This window comes from Anas platyrhynchos, chromosome 9, assembly GCF_047663525.1.
Source record: "Anas platyrhynchos isolate ZD024472 breed Pekin duck chromosome 9, IASCAAS_PekinDuck_T2T, whole genome shotgun sequence".
In the NCBI taxonomy this organism is placed as follows: domain Eukaryota; kingdom Metazoa; phylum Chordata; class Aves; order Anseriformes; family Anatidae; genus Anas; species Anas platyrhynchos.
Window position 1 is genome coordinate 20861140 of NC_092595.1, and position 24256 is coordinate 20885395.

Sequence of the window (24256 nt, forward strand, 5' to 3'; positions counted from 1 at the left end):
GAGAGCCCGTCATGCCCTGCTGCATCTTCATTAGAAACCTCACACACCCCTGCTGTGGTCTTAGAGGTTTGGTTCACAACATGGAGGTGTGCATGTCTGTGACCTGCAGCACTGCTCTTTGACTTCGGCAAGAAAAAGATGAAAGGAAGTCAACACTTCAGTTCCCAGCCAGCAGTAAAATAAAAATTAGCTGTAAAACAGTAGAAACAAGATATATATATGCAGTTCAGGGCCTTTCATATAAATCAGCATGGCTCCATGAAATTCCTCTTGAGCAATTCCAAATGCCAGCATCAATGTCAGCCAGAATGTAAGTTACACTTATCTTCCACAGCCCACTTTCAGGACACCAGGTGGTCATGGAATTAATTCGCTCTTACTAAGCTTCTCCAGTTATTTCTCTAGCACAACAAGAAAAGGGGCATAGTGACTGCTGGAAAAGACTCAGGAAATTTTCATTTATTTGGATTTTAAAGCTTGATTGATGTAAAACTGTTTTTCTGCTCTTAAGAACAGACCTCTGTAGAAGAATTGTGTGAGAAGATGGAAGGGTGGGAAAAGACAGGCCAATAGAATAAACATGCATGTTTTTTCTTGATTTTTCTTCTTTTTCTATGAATTTTACAGCTTTGGCAAGGAAAGCTCAAGTTTTTGATCTAGGGCCAAATAGACAATCTTTTTAACCAGAGGTAGCATTTACCATGGTGAAAAAATATCCAGCAGAACCTTGTATCTTGTCATTTTCAGTAATCCTTAGTAAATCTCACCAGGATTTTTTCCTTGACTATAAATTTGTTCTCACCCAGTAACGTATCACCTGTTGATCCCAGTTATTTCCAATGCTTGTTACAGATAGGTTTAGCTACCTTTTTTTTCTCCTGTTCCATGAAGAAGTAGTATCTGATACCTGCATAAAGCATTGCTCATTAATTCTAAGAAGCTACTGAGAAGCTTGTATCTCACAGAGATGTTTATTTTAGACTTTTCTCTAGCTGGTAACGACACTGCAGCAAAGAAATTCACACAGGAGATAAAGCAAAGATCTCACAAGTCTAGAGAATGTCTGAGGTATAACCTATTCCTCAGTGCTGGAGAATATAAACAAATCAGTGTATTACATTTAGACTTGTGTGACTTAAAATGAATTTCTGCAATACCATCAGACATTAATATTGACATTTCATGGTATTTGAGATGCTATTTACACTCTGTACACTAGACAAACACCAGACAGTTTACCTTCAATACAAGCAGCTGGTTACTCATTTGTGAAGCCAAGGCAGGATGGTGTGGCCACTATCACCTTATGACCCTTAAAGATTACTGAACCCGCACTGCAACACCACAATAGCTCCAGAGACTGACACTTCTATTTGGGTTTGACTGCAATCACCACCCGAACTGTATTTTCTTACCAGACATACTAAGTGAACTCACCATATGCCTGGTAGGCTGGCCACGTACAATTTCAGTCAGAAAGGGACAAGTCCCTCAAAGCAGAACTAAATTCAAAGTTAGGTCAGGTTGCTTAGGGCCTTGCCCGGGTGAGTTTTGAGTCTCTCCAAGAAGGGTGTTTCCACAATGACTCAGGGCCCTGTTCCAGGGTTTACCACCCACATTCTGGAAAAAAAAATATATATATATATGTATGTTACGGCCATTCCTACAAAACATCCTAGTGACAACAAGACATAAAGAGGGCAACCTTGTTAAAATGTTTTAAAATCTTCATGCTATGTGGTAAAGACTCTGCTTGTTAGTGGTGGCAGTAACACAACTTCAGAGTTACTTCACATTTGCTCTGTTGTAACTGAGTACAAATGGTAGTTACGGCAAGCTTAAGCTGAAACATACACCGCTACAGCACTAACGTGGTGCCACCGTTCTCCCATTCTCAGATGTGCCATCATTAGAGTTAAACCACACTTTTTTCATAAATGCAGATGCAACTCAAAATATTCTTGTGATAATTTCACCATACGGCTTCTGCTTTTCAGCTCTCCACGTTTTAAAAATTATTTTCCCTTTTCAAACATCGGCATATGCTAACTTCCCTTAGGCAAAAACATGATATCATTGATGTGTTTATAATCTAGCCTTCTACCAACAAGAAAAAGCAAATTAACAATTTGAAAAAGCAGTCACTTGATACGACTCAATTCAGTTTTGTTTATTTCCAAAGAGTGCCTTGAGTAGGGCTGATCTAAACCAGTGACAAGCACTGCTTTCTGCAGTGTAACTAAACTAAGACTAAATTAACAAACTGCTTCAGTTGGTAATCAGGTTATAAAAATAAAGTGCAGCAAACAGAAACTAACCTGTTTGTTTTGTAAGTAATGTATGTGCTGTATCCAAACCTTAATTAGACCACATAGTAAGAGACTTTATATGTGGATTTTTATAGACACTTTTCCAGACATGCTGTGCTCCAGATATTCCTTCCCCAAGCCCCAGTCCACACCTTCCTAAATAACTTTTGTGGGGCTAATTAAACAGACTGGCAATTCAGAATTAATCCAATTAAAGCAACAGTATTTGAGAATTAACATTAGTATAGCATCCGCCTAGCTGTCTAATAAGATTCCATAAGAACAACTACTGGTAAAGTCTAAGGACATTCCTATGTTGCACAGCCTGATGTCATCCTAGAAATGTCTCACCTAGTTCTGTATGAGCTGGATTGTCTACACAGTTCAATGCAGCACCAAAAAAAGATACATTTACTCTATTGCCAAAAGCCGTATGGCAGCAGTAGAATTGTGCTGCACCCAAACTAATTACAGGCTTTTCTGCTATATTTCTCTGACTTCTGGAACTAGGAGAGAGACAGCATTATTCATTAGAAACACCCCCTGAGATCTTTTATGTCTGATGTTATTGAAAGACGAGATAAACCTCCATCATTGAAACGTTGTCGAAAATTTAATAGGGATCTATAGAAATTACCATCCAAATAGAAGAATTGATTTGAGAATGATTTATTTCATTTTATTATAGTATTATTAAATTTAAAGGACTCTTCCGTAGGAGGCATGCAGTCCTATTAAAGTTGATAACAAAGCTCTTGCTATTGGAATTGAAGCCACAATTTGTTAAGATGACTCAGAAACCTCAGAGACTGGTTATGATTCGCTGTTCAACTCTGCAGGCATTTTCCGTGAAGAATAAAACATCGGAAAACCCTCTAGAAATTATTACAAAAAGCTGCTCGTGCTCCGGGATTACCACCTTCCTGAGAATTCCCTTCAGTCACAAATATGCCTCTCACATAAGAATTTGCATCTGTTGAATACTCCACCTGTATTATCCAGGTGATGCTGGGACTGAGGAAAGACTAGAGAGAGTTGCTGTCAGTCAGTCACACTCAGTTCCAGCAACAACATGGCACATTTTGTGAATGAGCATTATAAGTTTGATTGTATTTAGCAAGCTGTTGCTGCATTTTCCACACTTAAGAGAATTTTTATCAACTAACTCAACAAGAAATACAAAGTCATCTGCCAAATTTATTCTCAGTTATATAGGAGTAGTTTCAATGCTCATGAGGCATTTTCTTACTACTGTGTAGGAACATTTTTCTGTACTACAGAGACTAAAAAATGCTTCCTACCGTGCTTCTAAAGAGATCTTTAGACACAGTGAAATTATCCCCATACACACAACTTTTTATCTCAGTAAGAATTTTTCCTGCATCAACCTTATCTCTTGTTTTTATGACAGAAGGATAAACAGTTTGAACAAGGTAAGATACTCTCACCCAAAACCACTTCCATTTTCTTTAAAGGATTTTTTACAGTTCTAACATGTTAAAAGTACTTGTTTTACCATGGCTGAAACAGCAAAGCATTTCTTCATTACATTTATGAATATAACTGATGAAGACCACAGTCAATAAATGCTTTTGAGTGAAGTAAACAAAGTTGGATAGATGGCCTCAGTCACCCAAAACACACTGTGAACAGTAGTTGTTTACCCTGATTTTGTCAAGGCCTCTAACACAGTCTCCCATAGGCTTTTTTGCACCATAGTGGTGCAATACGTGCTGGATAAGAGGACAATAAGATGGGTGGAAAATTGACCAGACTGCTAGGCTTTAAGAGTTGTAACCAGTGATGTCAGCTGTCAGCCAGTAGCTAGTGCAGTCACTCAACCAATACTGTTTAAATTTGTTTGTTAATGGCCTGAACAACAGGACAAAGCGCAGCCTCGCAAATTTGTAGATGACACCAAACTTGGGAAGCAGTCAATATGTTAGGGGGCAAGGCTGTTATTCAGAAGGACAAACTGACAGCAACCTCATGACATTCAACAAGAACAAGTGCAAGGTCTTGCGTGTGTGATGAAATAATCCCATGCAAAAGGGGGTTACCTGCCTAGGAAGCAGCTTCACAGAAAGGGATCCAGGGAGTTCTAATGGACAAGAAGTTACATGTGACTAAACAGTCTGCTCTTGCCACCAAGAAAGTAAAATGCATCCTATGCTAGTAGTAATGTAGCCACCAGGTGCATGGAAGTGATACTTTTGCTCTACTCAATTCTCATGAGACTGCACCTGGACTACTGTGTCTAGTTTGGGGCTCTCCATTACAAGGAGGGTATTGACATACTAGGTCAAGTTCAGCAGAGAGTTGGCATTATGAATGGATTGGTACCATGATCAGCCAGCTATAAGCATCTGAAATTCTCCCCACTATATATATGTTCTGAAAGACAGAATAAAGGAGAGAGGAGTCTTCAGCACAGAAAGAAGATTCAGGCTGAAAATCCTATTCCAGGTGCTCTCCTTGAAAATCCACCATTTTTCCAAGACAAAATCATCTCTAGTTGTTTAAAAATAAATAAATAAATCAGGTTGTCAGTAACTGTTGAAGCAAAATATAGATGTGTGACAAGGTAATAAAGAGCTGGGGCCTATAGACTTGCATGGGTGCACGCTTCTCCAAACAAGTTTAAAAATACTTTCTGCTTCCCCACAAACCCTTATCAGTGAAAAAATCCTTCACTTTTTCTGTTATGCAAATTCATACTGGTACTTTTTATTTCTAATTGAACATCCATGCTCAAAATCATAGTCAAACATTAATCCCAGTTCCTTATGTTTTCGTTAATGTTACATGACTGGTACCTGCAGTAAAATCATAGATAGTGGTCCCACAGTGACAGTAGTCCTTGTCTCTAATCTTGAACTGAGAAATGTCTAAAAATACACAAGTTTCCTGCAAAATCCAGTCCTGCCCCTAATTTATAGTTTGCAAGCACCATTACAGGTTGGTCTGCAGCTATCCCCAAAATAATGAAACACAAATGCTACCTTGCATATTTATCTGAAAAAGCCCCAGCCAGTAAAGAGTTAAGCAGTGCAACAGCAAAACCCTTCCTATCTGGGCAATCCATGGCACTAAAAGAACAATTGCTCTTATTTCCACTCTGCTTATAGGGAACCAGCAGGCCTTTTACTCATTTTTATTTATTTCTTTGATCTTCTCTCCCCTTGAACCTTACTGTACTTCCTTTTACAAGTTTTCCAGTTCTTTGGCAAAGGTGTACCTATCAACACCATCTGGCTGCATGCAAAGAAACATTACTACATGCTTCCCTAAAGACAAGCCTGCTGTGCTAGCCATGAGCCACTGACATGATTTCCAGCTCAGCGCTTCAGAAGACTTCTACTCAAACACCATTGCTTACATTTCCTCACTAAAGAGAGAGGAAGGAAAAAACCCAAACCCTCCACTGGTCTGTAATGACAGGGGATATGTCTCATGTTTTATGAACACAAAAATTCCAGGCTCAATTATGTGTTACTACTAGTTGTTCTGCCTGCCAAGCCACTGTTCTGTTTCCAATAAATATGCAGCAACAAAATGAAAGCCCAAAGTACAGACCCTATACATTGCTTGTAAGTACTGCTTTTTTGCACATTAAACCATCACGGGACAGGTTTTACATCTTAGGAAGTGTGTTGGCAAACCTTGGCGATTGTAACTATGTTTTACCAAAATATTTAACCGAGTAATAATAGGCTCTATTTATCATACTCACAAGTGGTGAGCAATTCGTGCTTTCCAGCTGTAGACTTATGACAAAATAACATTAGAAACTGCATTCTTAAACCAAAGCCTGTCATTTGTTAGTTAATTTCCACAAGTACATATTTGTATGTCTAAATATTGTAGGCAGGGCTCCCATGACAAATTAAAGCTAATGGAAATTGCATGCATCTCCTAATTCTTGGAATTGAAATAATATTAGCACTGCATGCAATACTAAATGAAAGCTCACTATGAGCCTTTTAAGCACAGCGCTTTCTTCCGCTCACTACCTTTGGCTATGCAGTCAGTTCCAGTTTATATTCAGACACTATTCATCGTTAAGCTGCTTTGACTAATTAACTAAACTGAGCGTTACATTGGTTGAAGTGTCATAATCTGTTCACGTCAAGCTCAGCTCCATCTAGTGATATCCTTATCAGAACCTCAAATACGGACAGATATTACAAGCACTATTTTTTGCCCTTTGAATCCCACAGGGTCTAAAGCTGAGGCCCCTGCAATGTGCTTCATCTCGATCACATTCCAAAACCATGTTTCTTGCCATCCTGGCTGTCGCACAGAGCCCTGTACTATAGGGGGCTTAGCTTGAAAACAGTCAATGGCAATCTTGGGCTAAAAGTTCTGAATGAAATACATTTCAATACAGTGATTTGTAAAGAAAACAAGCAAAATATTATGAAGACAACTTGCAGTTAATGCTTGGATGTGCATTTTGAGGCCTACATCTTTCAAAGTAAAACAATAAATTCAGAGGTTTACTACTTTGCACCAAACAGTCCATGACCCAGGAGCATTCCATGCTTGGGCACCATCTTGACATAACTCCAGTAAATAAATTTTGCAGAGCAAAGGCCAGCACAGTGCTTAAAAATAATCTCCTGCTTCACTATTTCAAATCTATCCATATATTTTGTATATGTGTATATAATAGTAATCAAAGATGGAAGGAAATTTTTAGATCACTGCAAGACCTAACTATACAGGAACCCAGCTTCTAACAAGGAATGCAAATAAAGTCCTACAGCCTTAGAAGTTTCAAATAAGTTGTTTTGAAGTTTGCCATTACTATTCTTCTCAAACTAAAAATAGATGCTTTATATTTATCCTAAAGAAAACACAAATCTGTTCTTTCTCTTAAGATGCAGGGAAGGTGTGACTCAAATATACCCTAAATAAAAAATAATAATAATTAAAAAAAAAAAAAAGACATGAAAAAGACCTTGTTAATGATGTTAATGACCTTGAAGACAGACACTACTTTATTTTATTGGGCAGTGTTAAGCACAAAAATCCTATAAAAATGAGAATAATATATCATATACTTTTTATCACAACACTAAGTCATTGACCGTGAATTCAGAAGGCAGCTATGCATAGGTTATATTAATAATCTTGAATATCTTATTTTATACTGGATTTCTGTGAAGTTTTAAGTTCCTCATTCACTGATTCTTTCAGCATAAAAATGAGCTGGTGCCAAATGAAATTATCAGGCAGCAGGTTTAAAAGGAACAAAAGGAAGTACTTTTCCACACAGTGAATAATTTGTCTGTTTCCTTGCCACAGAATATTTTGTGTGCCAAAGTCATAGACCAGTTAAAGAAATAAATCTATGGTTTGTCCAGTTTGAGACAGAGTTTCACTAAGGCCTATTATATAAATAAGGCAAACATAATCAGCAGTTCAGGAATTCCCAAAAACACAGAAAGCTGGATGGAAGCTGATAGAGCAAACACAGGGGAATGCCACTCCACTCTCCACCCCCACCCCCCTTTTTTTTCACCTAAATAAATTTGTCAGAGGCTACTGTCAGAAAGAGAGGTTATGGGCCCAGCTTACTCTCGGCTAAGCCTACATGGCAAGTTTTACATTCTTACATTTCTTTTCTTTTCTTTTTCTTTTTTTTCTTTTTTTCTGTTCTCTTACAAGATTGCAAAGTAGTCCACTTTTGGCAACATATAGAAAAAAAAAAATCTACTTTTTTTTTTCTAGTAGCCTAGTTGCATCTACATTATAAAGGCAAATACTCCATAATTTGCAACTGTATAGCCTGCTCTTCTTAGATCAGACAATGCTTGGATAATCACAGCTTGTTAAAAATATCTATTTAATGTTTGTATCTCAGTTTAACTATAATCAAGCTGTGTATTTATAGCTACTCTGACCACAAGAAAAAAATATTGTCCCCTACATTTAGTTCCTTAGAACAGATGAATATGAATAACACATATCAACACCACCTACCAGTTTTCCATATGTTACAATATAGATTATTTTCCATCTCCAAAACAGCTCTCTACATACCTATACACTGGTATCATTTACTATGGGAAACGGTAGCTCAGGTGATGCTTGGCTCTCAGTTAACTCTCTTCATTTTTGCAGTAGCAGATGTTGCCATAATTCTTTTTCATAGCATCACCTTTCTGGTTTTATCTACAAAGAGGGCTGTCAAATTTATCTTCTGCTTAGATCATCAGCAAAAAAAATCAGGGTAGGTTGTTGTTTTTTTTTTTAATGGGAAAAAAGAAAAAAAAAAAAAACCAGCTTTTTGAGCTAGGTGAAGCATACATGTTGTTCCAACTAGTTTGTTTTATATTTTAGTAGCAGAAAGAACTAAGGGTCCACATAAATTCATTGTTAAATCATGAAGAAGAGTAAATCAAATTCTTTGAAGTTTGTCATAATATTCTCAGGAAAAATTTTCTAATAAAGTTCTGAAATAGCTTGAAATTTTGGCAGTTATAAGGCTTATGGAGTGACTAAGCATTCCTGATGAGAATGACTATTATTCTGAAAGAGTTTTAAAAATTGTTTAAGTTAACCTACTGTGTAGATACTCTTCTTTAGAACATAAACTGAATATAAATTAATTTATTTCCATGTCTAACCTAAATTAAAGCCATTTTAATTCTGAATGAGGGTCCAGAGAGGAAACTGATGTTATTTAAGAAATCCATATTAAATTCCAATGGATAAAGATTCAGATTAATTTCTCTAATGCACACCCATCAAGAGGTCACAGCTGCTTTTACAGAAGTAATGGATACATGCTCAGTTGGTACATAAGATAACACAGTAGACTTCTTTTTATGTTATTTCTGGAAACCCAATCTATGCCAAAAAATGCATTTAGTTTTCTATAGAAACAGAATACCCGAATATTAGTTCATAGCCTTCTTGTCAGAGACAGGTACTTGAAAATCATATGACACCTTATGAAAATGTATCATTTAATTTCTAAACAAAATGTTGCTGAAAAATATGTGGGAAGAAGCTAATCAGAATCATTAAAGGGTGAATGGAAGATACTGTTCATAAAACAGCTGAGTAAAAAACAGAGTTCTTGAAGAAACTCCTGCTCGCTCCACTAGTTTTATCAGCATTCCGTATAATGTGATTCATGGCCAAGAAGAACCTGCAGTCAGGCAAACATTTGAGCAAGTTATTTGTTCTGAAAGTTTCCAGATCAAATTACAGTAAGAAAATGTATTTAATCTATAAGGTCCAGGGAAGTGCTTCTTCCATTTATTTAACCAGATTTTCTAATAAAGTTCTGAAACACCATAAATTTTTGGCTGTTATAAGGCTGATGAAGTTATTAGGTGTTTCAGTTTGCAGATGACAACAAATTCCACTTGTAAGAGACAATTAAATCCCTACACACTGGTGATCTGCTTTAGCAACTCAATTAGGAATTAAAAAAAAAAAAAAGATTTTGTACATAAACATGCAATATTTCACATGTTAGAAAGCTAACTTGCAACAGACTCAGGTTAGTAAGAGCATGAACTGCAATAGTTAACTATCAGGTCAGTAAGATCATCTTGGATACCCTATTCCCAATCTGGTATTTCATGTAGATCTTTCGCATATGGGATTACAAACTGAAATGAGCAAGTTAGCTTTAATTCAGTTCCAATTAACTTGCTCTAGAAATAACAGCTTTCCAGTGGAAAACTTTGTCTATAATTAAAACTCTGATCTATGATTGACTCAAATTGTTTACTGATTCAGCATTTTCCTTGTATGAAAACCTTAAGGTCAAATGCAGGTTTCTGACTGATACAAAGCAGATTTAGTTAGTTTTCAATCCAATCAAGAAAGAAATAAAGATATAGCTTTAACTGCAGCGTGTTTCTGTCCACAGTGAGTAACAGATTATCTCAGTGCATGGGTGGGGGGAAAATCTATCTGCACAGTAACTATGCAAAAACATTCTCAGCTTCTTCATTCTCTTGCTTCTCTGCACAGCTGAAAAAAGAGAATGAGGATATTGCTGGTATATGTAAGAACTGGGCATCCCAAAGAATGATGGCTTATCTCTCAGAGGAAAGTCATTATCTCGTCCACATGTTGCAAACCATATGGGCATTTCAGAGGCCACCTGGACTTCCTGAGATTTAAAACAGTAAACATCTCTCAAGGAGGGCTTATAACTTATTCAAGGCACAAGCAAAGAATGAGCATTTCAAAAGAAAAAGCATTTTTATGTTAGAAAATAACTGGGGAGTTTAAACAAACAAACAAAAAAAAATAAAATAAAGGTCTGGAAGGAAATGCTCTGTAACCAAACATCCAGACAAACACATTAGCACGTTGATGAGATTCTGATTGCTAGTCACTGATGACCCAGCATCATACAAATTGAATGGAAGTTTCCAGCTTCCATCATCAATACATGAACTCAAAAATAAACTGTTCAACCTAGCAGCTGCTACAGTGCTATACCTATAGAACCTGAACAAGCTCAGTTCATCTCTCCTGAAGTCATCTGTGTCAGTGGAGAAACACTTGGAAGATAAGAAGTCATTTCTTTTATTTTATTGATTCTTGTCTAATAAATAAGTTTGTGTCTCTGTATGTGTGCATGTAATCAAGCACTTAAGGACAAAGGTTTGATTGTTGTTTTTGTTTGTTTTAAGTAAGAGCACAAGGTGAAAAGTTTTTCCAATTACCTGAATGCTGTAGGGTCTGTAATTGCTTGTCATCTCTTGCAGATGTGACCTCCTTAGTGAGGTTCTAACCCCCCAGAATGTCCTGATACTGCTATCAGCTGACTTTCAGGGGTCCTGTGGATATCAGCCTCCGCATGGGGAGACCTGAAGGGAAGATAAATTTCTCACATACATACAGGCCAATTGTAGGAAAAGTCTCCCATACTAAGGTAAAATATTTAAACTACATTCTATGTTTTAGGGGAGAGCTACAGCACAGATTGCTCATGTTGTTAAATGTCATCTGCAATGTTTTACAATGTACAGATCTTTTAGTACTGCTTTATATGTGCATTATTATTTTAACACTACATAACTGCATGTGAATTTGGTGTTCGTGAAAATGAACAGATTATTAAAAAGGCTTGAACCCACCAGCCTTTGGGGAAACATCTCTCTATGACAGTCCTCTACAAATGGCCAGCATTGCATTGTTGAGCCTTTCTTGAATTTCTGCCGATGACAATGGATCCTGTAATGAGGCTAAAATCAACGCCTCTAAACTAAATGGGAAGAAAACAAGAAAGGGAACTGGGACATGGCAAAAGGAAATACAGTAAGAGCAAAGTCATTTAGGAGGTCAAGAAAAAGGAAATAGATGAGAAAACACAGAAAGAAGAAGTAGAGAAATATTCAGTATAAAGAGAGTAAAAGAGGGTTTTTTCCACCTTTCCGTCCCTGGCTGCTGGTGCTGTGTCAGGTGTGTACTTGTCACTTCTGTGAGAACTCACAATCACCAGCGAGAGGAAAAATGATCTGATGGCACTGTTCTGATCTGCAGCTTGCACGAATCAACAGTAGCATGAAGCATTCATTTTGGTTTAAAAATGCTTCAGCATATCCAAAGTGCTGAACTGGGTAAGAATACAAACACGTGAAGCTTTATTCTGTTGCACACTATTAAGAGCTGAAGCTTCACTCACTGAATACGTTCTCAGTACAATGCACAACCTCATTTATCTATCCTCACTTATCCAAAACATTTTGTGACAGACGGTATCCACGGTCTGATGTGACTGTTCTCCTGAGCATAGGTAACAATAAATTCAGCCCATGACACTGCATGCATACTTGTCTTAAAGAAACAGGGCTACATCTTCAGCCAGAAAAAAACGATTTTCAGCAGAGCTTTAGGTAGCACCGGAGATGGCACCTACATCATTTCTCAGCAACTGAGCCAGGTGCAGCCAATGGCAACTTCCACTTGGTTATTTAAGTATTGACTTACAGAGATGTATTGACAAAAACAGAATTTTTAAGAAAGGATGCCCTTTTCAGGAAATCTAGCTCAAGGACTGCTGTCACACAAGCTCTTCAGATTTAATTTTGTTACTATAAGACTTTTTTTCAGTTTACACTATATCACTCCCTTTTATCTTCTTCATCTTCAGTTTCTTTTTATCGCACCTGAGGTTATGATCTTCTTTTCATGCCATTAGTCTCAGGAGACTGTATAGAGGCAGGGGTAACGTTTTTATGCAGGAAAAGAGTTCAGGTCTCTTCTCGCAGAACATATCTATTTCTTTCCCCCAAGAACTACAAACTAGAACTAGATAAAAAAGCAGGATTAAGACATTCGTCACAGACATGAAGAACAGTAGCCAACAGAGCCACTGCAGACAAAGCTACAAACATATCATAATGGAAAATATACTGAAATATGAGAGAGACAGAGAGAGAGAGAATTTGCCCTTGAACAGAATTTGAAAGTCCTATTTCCAGCTGTGCCATTGGTGTCCTGGGTGGCTGTATGCAAGTTCTTTCAGCCTTTTACACCTCTATTCTGTAGTTTGTGCGTGGTGGAAACAACACTAAGTACCCTTGTAAATCGCATTGAATTGTATGAAGAACTAAGTCCGGTTAATAGATAACTGGCAATATCACATTAAAGCAGGCCCTTCTAATCCCAGCTCTTCCCATACCATCATTCCTTCCAAGAAGTCACTTCTAACTGTTGTTTTTTATTGCAAAAAACAAAGTTTCAAGTGATTACATTTATAATTTTAATAATGTAAGAGCCTTACAGTAAGATACCACACAACCAAGAATTCATTACTTTTCCTTTCACTTTTTATTAAAAGCACACTATGAATTATTTAAACTTGTCAAGATAAATTAATTTAGTACATGTTGTGATACGGTATATTCTGGCTGTAATTGTGTTTGCTGCTTACTGAGTATAGCAATTCACAAAGTCCAGTAATATATTTTTCCAGCCATTAGAAACAGCAACCATGGGAATGTTGCATCATTTTCATTCCTGAGATTTTTTACTTACTTTTTTATAAAGAGTTGAAGTTAGGTTATTGCATTGAAAAAAAAAAATCAGCAAATATACTGAACAGTTCTGGAGGTTTCTCACCTACCTCTTCTAATTCAACTTTAGTCAGCAGAACCTAGGAAAAATCCCAGGAAAACCAGTTTTCAGAAGGTGCTGTGAAAAAAAAAAAAAAAAAAAAAAAAAAAAAAAAAAAAAGTGAGATTTAATTTGGTATTATTGAATTCTCATTAGAACATACAACCAAGGTCCCAAGAAAGTCAGTAAAAATTTTGCCTCTGACACGAGTGAAGGAGGAGACTCAATCCAGTGCCTAAGCATAGGTTTCTAGTGCCATGTGAGACATCCTGGGGGACTTCACCTGGTTCTAGCTGACAGTCTAGCACTGCTCACGTTTCCTGTATATCCTGCTCATGTACATGCCAGCCTTACTGGGAATGCTTGGATGGCTGGATTCAATCACCTCATGTAGGTGATTGAATTGAGCCCAAGATATCTCCCGTTGGACATCTCAGGTTCACAGTGGCATACACAGATACCTTTGTGTGTGACTGTCTACTGACAACCCCAGCCTAAGAGAGCTGATAGCATTCCTAACAACTACACATGTATAAAGGTAAAAATAATTGTACAAGCAACTTTTCCAAAGCATTCTGCAAAGCAAATTTCTTGAAGAATCAGCTTTCAGAGAAACAGACTCTTTTTTGATAGTTTTGCACATTCCCAAGAATAACAAATGCCCCTAAGAAAGTAATGAGCAGAAAGTCTTATGAAAAGTCTTATGCCATTATCAGCATGTGAAAGAGATGCAGTGGTTCATTTTTACCAAAATTGGATACTCCAGATTTCTCAAATTTTAATGGAAGTTGTAAGTTCTCTGCATGTTTAGAAACCAGACAATCTACTGTTCAATTTATGCTAGAAATGACAGCTGTATTGAGCTTTCTGGGGAAATTAATCAAGAAAGCAATCTCATTATCAGGGAGGAAGCTCAATTTAGGAAGAGAGATGCAACAGTCTCCCAGAATCAATTAATGCTTGTTATCCAGGACAATGGCATTTGAAACAGCAATAGCACTAGAAAGCTGGAAACATATCAAGTTTAAGACAAGCTCAAGTTTGCTTGAATGAACTCAAAATCAGATGTTTTTCACCAAGAACTTAGTGATAACTTTTATAGCACATAATGTCCTAATTTTAAAATTTGATATTAAAACCACATTTTGTAAAAAGTCTATAAATGGAAGCCTTTATCATGTTATACAACATTCCTGAATATTCATAAGTGTTAATGTGTGTTTCCTTAGAGGTCATTCAGTTCAGGAAGGCTGATTTAGATCTTGGTGCAAGTAGAAACTTCACACCACTTTGGCAGAAAACATAGCATTTAAGCTTCTGTAAGCAGCAGACAGACTTCTTGAGATTAGGTATATTTAAAGACACCGAACCAGGTTCTCCATTCACTGCAGTTGTCTTTCTGCAGCACCATCCTTCCCCCTCTCATCTGCAAACTGAAGAGAACACTCCAGTATTACTGGAAGTGAGAGTAGACCACGTCCTCCTTTCCTCTCTGACCAACTCCAACAGCAGACATCCTCACCCCAAGCACATGTCAGGTCTAGACCTAATATGCCTGAACATCAGGGATGAATTATATAGTGGATCACGCCTATGACCTGGCACAGTTTCTCTAGGTTGCCTTCTGTAACGTAGGCAACTTCCATACATTTGCATAAGCAAGTCATTGACTATTTCTGTAGAGCTGTTTGCTCCTATTCACAATTTCCCATCTTCTTTCTCTTTCCAGACAATTTCATCTGTGCCTTGAAAGATTTATCCTGCTCTTGCCGTCCTCACAGCACTTGCTGATGACTGGCTGAAAAGCAATAGCCAATACAGAGAAAATTTGCCTTGCATCCCAAGGACAAGATGGACACACAGACCCTAAAATTGCATCCATTAATCTCTGGGCCTAGAGGAAATGTTCAGAAGTTTTCATCAGTGATAAATAGCTGTAGTGCAAGAATGGAGCGAGGGATATTACCACACACAAATTGAGTATTTTAGGCTGAATTAAAGGGTGGTCAAAACAAGCCCATAAGTCTAGCTGCTAGGAAGGAGAAAGAGTGACAGAAGAACAGGTTTGATTCAGAACAAATGAACCTTCTCAGAATATTATTTGGGATGAGCTTTGAAGCAATTACAAGGAAAAACTATATTGAGAAGGTCTAGATTGGCCCCATTCTTCTCTGAACAAACGTTAACTGCTTTATTATAACAATCACTTTTAACATTCATGTAATACTCATCCTTATGGAAAAATCCCCAAGTTCTGCTCCTGGTTTGGAAAGCAGCATCAGCCCCAGCACATGCTGGTGTATGAGAGGAAATAGAGAAGAGAATACCATATCCAATTGATCCTTCAGGGAGATTTGAAGGAGAATGAATGCAGATTTGGAATTATGCCAGAACACTGGGGCTACTATGCCCGTTCCTACAAAAAGGGCCATTGGACTGTTAACAACCATAAGCAATCAGGCCCCCGGTTTCACATCTCATCAGCAAGACTAGACTACATATTCATTAAACTCAAGCTTGCTTTTAAATTTTCTTAGCTTCTGTTGGTGGTGGGCTTCATTCTTTTAATTCTTGCACCAAAGTGCATCCCCTTACTTTTTATTCCTTTCAAATTTATAGCTGACTCATCTAGCACTACACCAAATTGTAAATGAAGAAATTCTACACTGGCAAGAAAAACAGATATAGCACCTTAACAGGTTCTTAATACTGCTAATATCTATGTGCCATTCCTCATGCCACTTGGGATTCCCCCACCCCCCACTAAGATCGCTGAAATCACAAGACTCTTTGTAGTTGTTTTTAAAAGAAGGTAGCACACAATAAAACATAGACTCTTCAACATATGCCGATAAAGAGGAGAAAATGCATAAACAAAGGATTTCTTCTTTATTTACTTCAGTGTCCTGATAAGCTGCAACATTTTTTTCTCTCTCTCTTTTTTTTTTTGCTCAATCTTCATACTCCATTATTAAATCATTAATAGTCACAATATTAAATAGTAAAACCAATTTAGGGGGGCGGGAGAAAATGAGCATTTAATTATTAAGTGCTTCAGGAGAGAACATTATTCTTATCTAGCAATCTAAAAACAAAACACATGTATTTTCACAGGAAAATATAGGTGAGCAGGTAGCCTGGAGAAAGAAATCCAGCTTTGCCTAAAGCTTCAAAATAGAATATTTTTTTCTCTATTCAATATTTTACAAAATAGAGCTGTGCTGAAAACTCAGATCTTCAAAAATGCCTGAAGATTAACTCTGTGGATCTCAAAGGCCTTACTGTTTTAAACCTTTCTTCAGAAATATGCCCGTTACGTTTACAACTCTTACAAAGCAGTATTTTCTAAAAGAACACCATACTCCTTCCAGGTATGCTTCAACAGTTCTGGGGAGGAAACCTGCATTTTCCAGTGTTCTGCCTGAACGACAGCCTTGAGAGCGCATTCTCCAGCTTTCTGAAACACTGTATTTTTCAAGAGGTCTCTAGTTAAATGTTCTAAAATTACTTTTTTTCCTCCTCCTCCAATAGCACACACATCATTGTTGCAGTGTATCTGACAAGCAGATGAACACTAAGCTACTTAATTTGTTCAAGGCACCAAAAAAATCATGAGTTTGTTTTAAAAGCATCGGTGTCAACCAAGTCAGATGGAGGCTCTTCAATTACATAACATTCAACACACACACACAAAAAAAAATATGAACAACCTTCTTGAAGTAAATTTCCTTGGTTAAGAAAAGGAATGATAAGGAATGATATTTGCAGTCCCTTAGGCTGCAGATTCCTCAACTGATGCATGTCTGTTCATCCTACTTAGATAATACTCTGAGTTTCCAGACCATGCTACATTTTTCAAAGTTTCAGACTGTCACCTTCCTTGTTAGCTCTGTAATACGAATGAAGCATGCAGTAAGCAGTACATCTACAATCACTGAAGGATGCTATTAAAAAAGCTAAAGAGAAATAGCAGAAAGTAGAACTCAGTTTTCCCAATTAAAAAAAAAAAAAAAAAAAAAAAGATTAAAAGGATTAAGTCACTGTGCTGTATTAATTTTGATTATTAAAATTATTTACATGCAGTTCAGTGATGTTAGCAGTCAGACATCCATGCTGTCCACAGGGCTTATACCAAATCAGAGGAGTTAGAGTAATATTGTGATACCATTTTTAGAGTTAAAGAGTCCCTCAGTTAGAGCCTTCTGCAAGCAAGACAGGCAGAATTCACGCAACCACCATTTTCCTGCACTACTCAGGTGTTCACCTAGGTGTAACTATCCAAAGAACCACAGCCCAAAGCAACAGGCATGAGCAGCAGCAAGACAGATCAAGGACAATTCTCTCTTTTCGACTCATATGAAAATTAAGTGGGAAGGTCTATTTGAGACAGCATGTTACACGAGTAACGTGTAAAAGTAAAAAGTCTCCAGTAAAAGGAGACTCCAAAGGAAAGTCAAAGCTAGTTGACTATACTGAGTTAGTATAACACCACTGAAAGTACAAAGCCTTGTGGAAAAGAAAGGCGGCAGGATCTTCTAACACATTTCTTTTCACAGTTACCTTCCTCTTAGTATAAACTATACTATGTTGAACACATGTAGATCTCACGGTCTTGGAAATTAAACAACCATAAGCCCATGCAGTACAGGATACAAGCCACCTGGAAATGGCAGGTACTGCGAGGGCAAACCAAGCTGTCACAGTTGAGCACTACAGCTCTGAAACAGAGTATGCTGAAAGAGTCCCTCTGGTCTCATCCATGCTAATTAATACGGGAGTAAGAGGAGATGCTTTCCGCTTATGGTCTCTAGATTCGGAAGAAGCTATCTAATAAGTCAAACCCTAGAACTTTTATTTACATCAGCATAATTCCCAGCACTATCTACAGGGGACAGTTATCTGCACAAGGAACTAATGCATTAAAGAAACTGTGCCCACACAGCAGGACATTCCTTATTTATGCACACATACACATTCTGGATTTATAGCTAGAGTCACTTCTAGCACATCGCAAGCACAGGGAAAGTAGCATGCATCCAGAGCAGCTTCGCCACTGGTATATAACGTACTGTAACAAAAACTTTCTGATTGCATCTATGTAAGTGGGCAAGCACTGCAAATCATCTGAAGCAACTTTGCTTGTTATCAACATTTTGAGCTATTTATACTTACACTGATTGTTATCCTGTACTCCTTGCCAAGCAGCATTTCAAGAGCCCTTTAGCCATCCTTCCTCAGATCTTCAAGAGCCAGGTCAGATGCTGAATATATATAAACAGTCCTTTTGTGCTTGAACTTGAAAGAGAAATCAGTCATCTGTATATGATCTGCACTACAGCAAAATGTAATTTTTCCCTCTGACAATGTGTTTATGGTTGTTAAGTTATCTTGATTGCCAAGAGAAATCTGTTTTCTGTGAAGGCTTCTATAGTTTAAAGTCTCAACTACTTTACCGCTCCCCCTCCTTCCTTTTTCATCCAATTCACAAATTAAGTTGACTCTGCTAGTTAAAATAACAGAAAAACAGATTCCTGAAAATTAGAAAACTGAAAATTGTCTGTCACCATCCTATACTAAGAGTCCATTTATCTTGCCTTTTCTAAAAATACAGGGTTTGCACATTCTGACAAAGATCCCATTTTCCAGTAATAAAAATCCCCTAGGACTTCTGATACCTGAGACCTTCTCATCTTGGATCCTGACCATGATTAAATTGTCTATTACAGAAAAGATTATCATGACTTGTATTTTTTATTGTAAGAGGAAAAGAGCATAAAAAACATTTGTATATTAATTGCTGGGTAATCTTGCCAAACTGAATTGACTTTGCAAACCATACTTTAAATTCAAAGACATTTATCCTCTCTTCTTTTGTCACTCTGGTCTGAGTGTCTGAGTCTGCACGTGCTATACCAGTATATATACAGTATAGGCATTCTCTATCAAGCAAAGTAATGGAATTAGGCAGGCTATACAGATTTTTAGAGCAGAGCAAGGAGTTAGAGTCTATAATTATCCATAAAGAGGTGCTGTCTGATATAAACATCTCTGTGCACGCTATGTGAAATTTGGCATTGTATGTTACAGATAAGTGTAAAGTCTATGACCTTACCGTGCTCAATGTGCATCTCACAGTGAACAGGTTCTTATTTACATTCTCCACACCCAGTTGCCAACCAGTACTGTTATACACATGCACCTCTGCCTGCTCCTGGCTTGATGAGGCTTTCCTGGTGACCTCAAGCTTTTGTATTCCAAACATGAAGACTGCTGACTCCACAGTGGCTCCAACTCTAGTGGAATTATAATACCAAACTGCTTCATCTTTCATGGTGTTGGAGGATAAAGTGTGTGTGAATAACTGCATGCTTGGAACCATTTCTGAGCACTGAGGAGTTTTGCAGATGGGGCTAGCAGGCTGTTCAAACTCCTTGTGACATTTCCCTTCCTTTCAACCACAACTCTACTCACTAAGCAATATAATCTTCCTTTTACCATGGGGTGTGCTCATACAAAGCCACTTTGTCAGCATGCTGGTGACACCACAATTGAAGAATATATCAGTTCAATCATTCATAAATCAATGTATATATTCTTCCTAAGCTCTAATGTCATTTCATCAATGCACTCCTTATTTTGCAGTTATTGATACTAAATTCCAACATGATTACAGAATCACATTTTTCACTTTATTACATTTTGAATATTGGAGAGTTTTCCCCTTTATTAAATTACGCTATATTAGAAGAGTCTGAAAATCCTCTGATGCATGACCAAGGACATAGTTCCATCTGTTTTGTTTTTCTCATTCATGACATATAGATGATTTTGTTTTAACCAGTACATGTATTTCACTTTAATTCCACTTTATGTCTGTCAGGTTACATCATTTCTGATGTGCAGATACTCTGCTATGGAGCTTTGCAAAACGATTTAAGTCTAAAGTAAAACCAGCTTTTTGCATAGCTCAGGTGTTTGTGAAGTAGATATGAGTCTTTAAGTTACTAGTTTAAATCAAACACATGGCAGAAAGCCATATCAAGACCTGGCAAGACCAGTCTGGCTAAAAATAATTCCCATTTGAAGGTTGTTTGGTAGCCTATATAAAATGAATTTCCTAACAGTTTCTTAGAAATGCAGGTGTTTACACAACCAGAGCTGCTAGTACAATTGGTAGCTTGTCAGCAGCCTTAGCCCAAATGCCAGGTGTTCAATTTTGAACTGAAATACAGTACAGTAGATGAGGAAAAACTCTGTTCTATATCCTAAGTGTTACACAGTGCAAGTTTATTGTTTGTAGTGCAGAAGAACTTAAAAGGTTATACAAACAAGAGCAAGACTTCCTGGTGTTAGGTGCTGTACAAGCACACAGGTGCCTAAAACAAGGAGGGATGAATTCAAAGGTAACTGAAACAGAATATGAGTCTAGTCATCTTCAGCACTTTCAGGAAATACCTGTGGAAGATGACTCAGATTGCAGCAGGCTGACTCACCTCCTAGAAGCAGCCATCTCTCTCTGTGAAGCGCCCAGTAAGTTAGCATATTTATGGATCACAAAACAGGGGCAGTCCCTGAGCTTGTCTATTTAAAAAGCCTTCTAACCTCCAGTCTTCCACATACAAATAAAAGAGGAAAGAGACCTTAAAATTTTATCAATCTGCCTCATTAATATCTGAGATGAATCTAGTCTTAAAGCTGTGGAGTTTCAGTGACCCAGGCTTCTATACTGGCTCTGGTGATGCTACCAGAGTACCTAATTGGTACAAGAACACTGATTCAAAAGCACAGAAAGAAAAAAAAAAATGAAAATGCAGAGGTTCAGGAGGATTTACTAGAAATATCAGGTACATATATACACATAATAAAATAAAAAAATCTTAAAGAAACATACTACATCCTTGTTGACATTTCACTGGCTGTCCAAAGTGTGCTTAAAATAAAACTAAAACAATCACATCTGTGTTGATCAGGGTACTCTGACACTGTGCTTATAAAACCAGCACCTCCAGAAGAGTGCTTGGACAGGGAGCTAAACAACCTTGGGTAACTGAGGACAGAGATTTCATCAGTCGGTGACCCTACCTCAACACAGAACAGCAGGTAATCCAAGCCTTTTGTTAATGCTTTGTCATTTACAACATGCAAGTTCAACATACAGACCAAGAATTGCTTTGCTTTATTTGGTTTTCAGAAAGATGTAGTTGGGACTGAAACTCAAAGTGGAACTCAGAAAACTGCCAGGTCTCAGTCAAGCTCTAAAAGCACAGCTTTGTAACAAAGAGCCTCTGCTTCTTACCTGCACAAGGGCTGTTCGGGTAGGAAAGCAGGCAATAGTAAGTGGCCTCCATGCACAGAAATGGTGTTATACACAGAATCTAAGCTGAAACAGTGAAATTCTCAGTCAGATAAACACTTATACACCCATGGCTTTATAGGGCCTTTCAAGAGCATGCATCTTCCATTTACAGTTCTGCAGTCACACATGTGTGTGCCTATGTATATGTAGATTTTTATTTTTCCACTATAACCTTGTAATACTGGAGCCTTCAGTAATGCTGAGGATAGACACTGATAGAGCCTTTCGCCTCTCCCCCCAAAGCAGTGATATTAACAGGCAAGATACTTCCACACCTCTCCAGAGATGGTGATTTGGTAGGTGAACGGTGATAAGCAGGTCCCACGCAAACAGAGGAAAGCCTGGACAATGGCAGAGGCTAGATTCGTGTGCACTTCTATTTCAAAGAATAAATTATAAAACCATAAGTATGTGAGCTCTTAAGTTTAAAGCACGTTACCTTTTCTCCCAGTTTAAACCAAATTTATATTAAAGCAATTTAAGTCAAGACAGGATTTCTTATTAAGGCAGGAACAAAAATTAAATGGATCTATGACCCCCTTCCTTCTCTGCTCCTTTCAGCACTTTTGCACTCCTGAATAGATGAGAAATTGCCATCTCCATAGCACTGCAAGCCTCCACATTCTCAGGTCAGTCATGCACACCCAAGTAAGAATCAAGCATTAAAATGAATTATTTAAAAGATTAGAGACTACAGATATAAAGATTCAAGGGTCTTAATGCTTTATGAGTTTCTAAACCACTTCCACGTGCACATCAGAAGAATACCATTGTTTAGACCCCTGTACAAAGATGGTGTTGCGATCACCTTTTTTTCCTACCATTATAACAGAGAATAGCTTTTGTTCCACTAGCCTCCATTTTTAAGGCCATTTTTAGAAGCATTTGCTTAGAGATTGTGTTTCCCAGCTGTCCCCTGCAATATGTTTTGCTAATGTCATCAGAGGTTGTTGAAACTTGACTACAAGGTGCAAAAACAGTGAAACGCAATTTGCTTTAAAGGTAGTTCTCTCAGTCTAAAAGAAGCATGTTTTGGTTTGTTTGTTTTGGTGTTTCAGTATTCTGTGCATCTCTGCTCAATATTTTTGAACTCACACATGCATGAGCAACATAAAACCAGCATGAGGGTTATTACAGAGTAGACACAGGTGGGTTGCTTTCCTAAAGTACCATTTCCCAATCATTATTCCTTCCTGTAACTCTATAAATAATTAAGAGACTATGCCTGTTTCATGGGAATGACTCTTATCAAGAGCCAACTAGAAAGGCCTCCACAGCTTGCTGCACAACAGAGCATGTGCTACAAACCATATTGCTTTGATTTTCTACGTGTGCATGGAAATGTTTGGCTCAAACATAAAAACAAAGTGGCATGCATTAAAATTGTAAGTCTTCAGTGCCTCACTTGTAAGCTTGTTTTACAGCTGTAAATTAAGGGGATTTAAAGGCTTTTGTGCAGATGCTAATAAATTCCTTTCATAAAATCCTTCTTCCTCTCTCTTACAAAACTTTCCTGTATGCTTTCATATGATACACCTGTTCTCATTATGCGGGTATGTACATTTGTCCTGTGATAAGGTATTCCTCCACAGTAGAATAATTAAATGTCATGTTTCTCTCATTCCTCTTGATTACTCATTTAATCCCTTGTAGCAACAAAACAAATTGCAGCAAATGGGTTGCACACACTGAGGCATACTTCAGCATCATGAACAATATCTGACCACAACAAATATAATTATACATATTCCTACTTGTATGGGGATTTGTTAAGTAAGAAATACCACATCTGTAGAGGAAATAAGTCTAACTCTTTCCTGATTTTTATGGAACATGCAAGATACATAACATGCATTAAAAATGGCAAAACACAGATCCATTGGAAGCACTGAACACCACACTTGTTGGGCAGATTTGTATACGCTGTTTGGAATAGTTGCACAAACTGGTTTGTAACAGGGACACAGCCTTAGAAACAACAATAACAACTTCCACCAGTTGCAAACGTCAGATTTGTGCAGTTGCATAAAGCTAATACAGCAGGATGTTCTCCTATATAAGTAAAAAGGTAAACAGGAATTCTGTGCAAGAGCAAGACATCCCAAAGGATAAGGAGATAGAGACAGCATGGACTGTACTGATTAGATTCAGGTAGTTACATTACCTTCACTAGATCTGAATCTCATTCCCATTCACCCTGTGTGGAGCGTAGGGAGATTAGCCAACCTACAAGCTAGGCACTAACAACATTAGGTACCGTGAATATACTTTTCTCCTCTGTGTTCCCTGGACTCATTCTTCTTCGCTGTGTGCAGTTTGATTGTTACAACAAAGATGCACAACAACAGACAGATGCGTGCAGAACTAAACACTCAAAGCTATGGAAAGGAATTTATACTTCAAACAATCTCTCTGATTAACAGGGCTCTTAAGTCACTATATGCACCTGAAACTTCTGTCAGTACATTGCAACTGACGGAGACATCTCTGCAGC

The 24256-nt window shown here is 37.7% G+C and overlaps 1 long non-coding RNA gene across 9 annotated transcripts in view; it reads right to left on the reverse strand.

Annotated features, from left to right (window-relative positions):
- LOC106018726 (uncharacterized) overlaps window positions 1-24256 on the reverse strand; it is a 125763-nt gene that overhangs the window by 88153 nt on the left and 13354 nt on the right. For 5 of the 9 annotated variants that reach the window (XR_011811469.1, XR_011811465.1, XR_011811468.1 and 2 more), the window contains exons 2-3: window positions 13417-13484; window positions 1438-1620 (exon numbers count right to left, since the gene is read on the reverse strand). The exons of 1 other annotated variant lie outside the window; for it this stretch is intronic. This is a non-coding gene — a long non-coding RNA (uncharacterized lncRNA). The remainder of the gene's footprint in view (window positions 1-1437; window positions 1621-13416; window positions 13485-24256) is intronic. 3 more of the 9 variants (XR_011811471.1, XR_011811467.1, XR_011811470.1) reach the window with 2 other exon arrangements.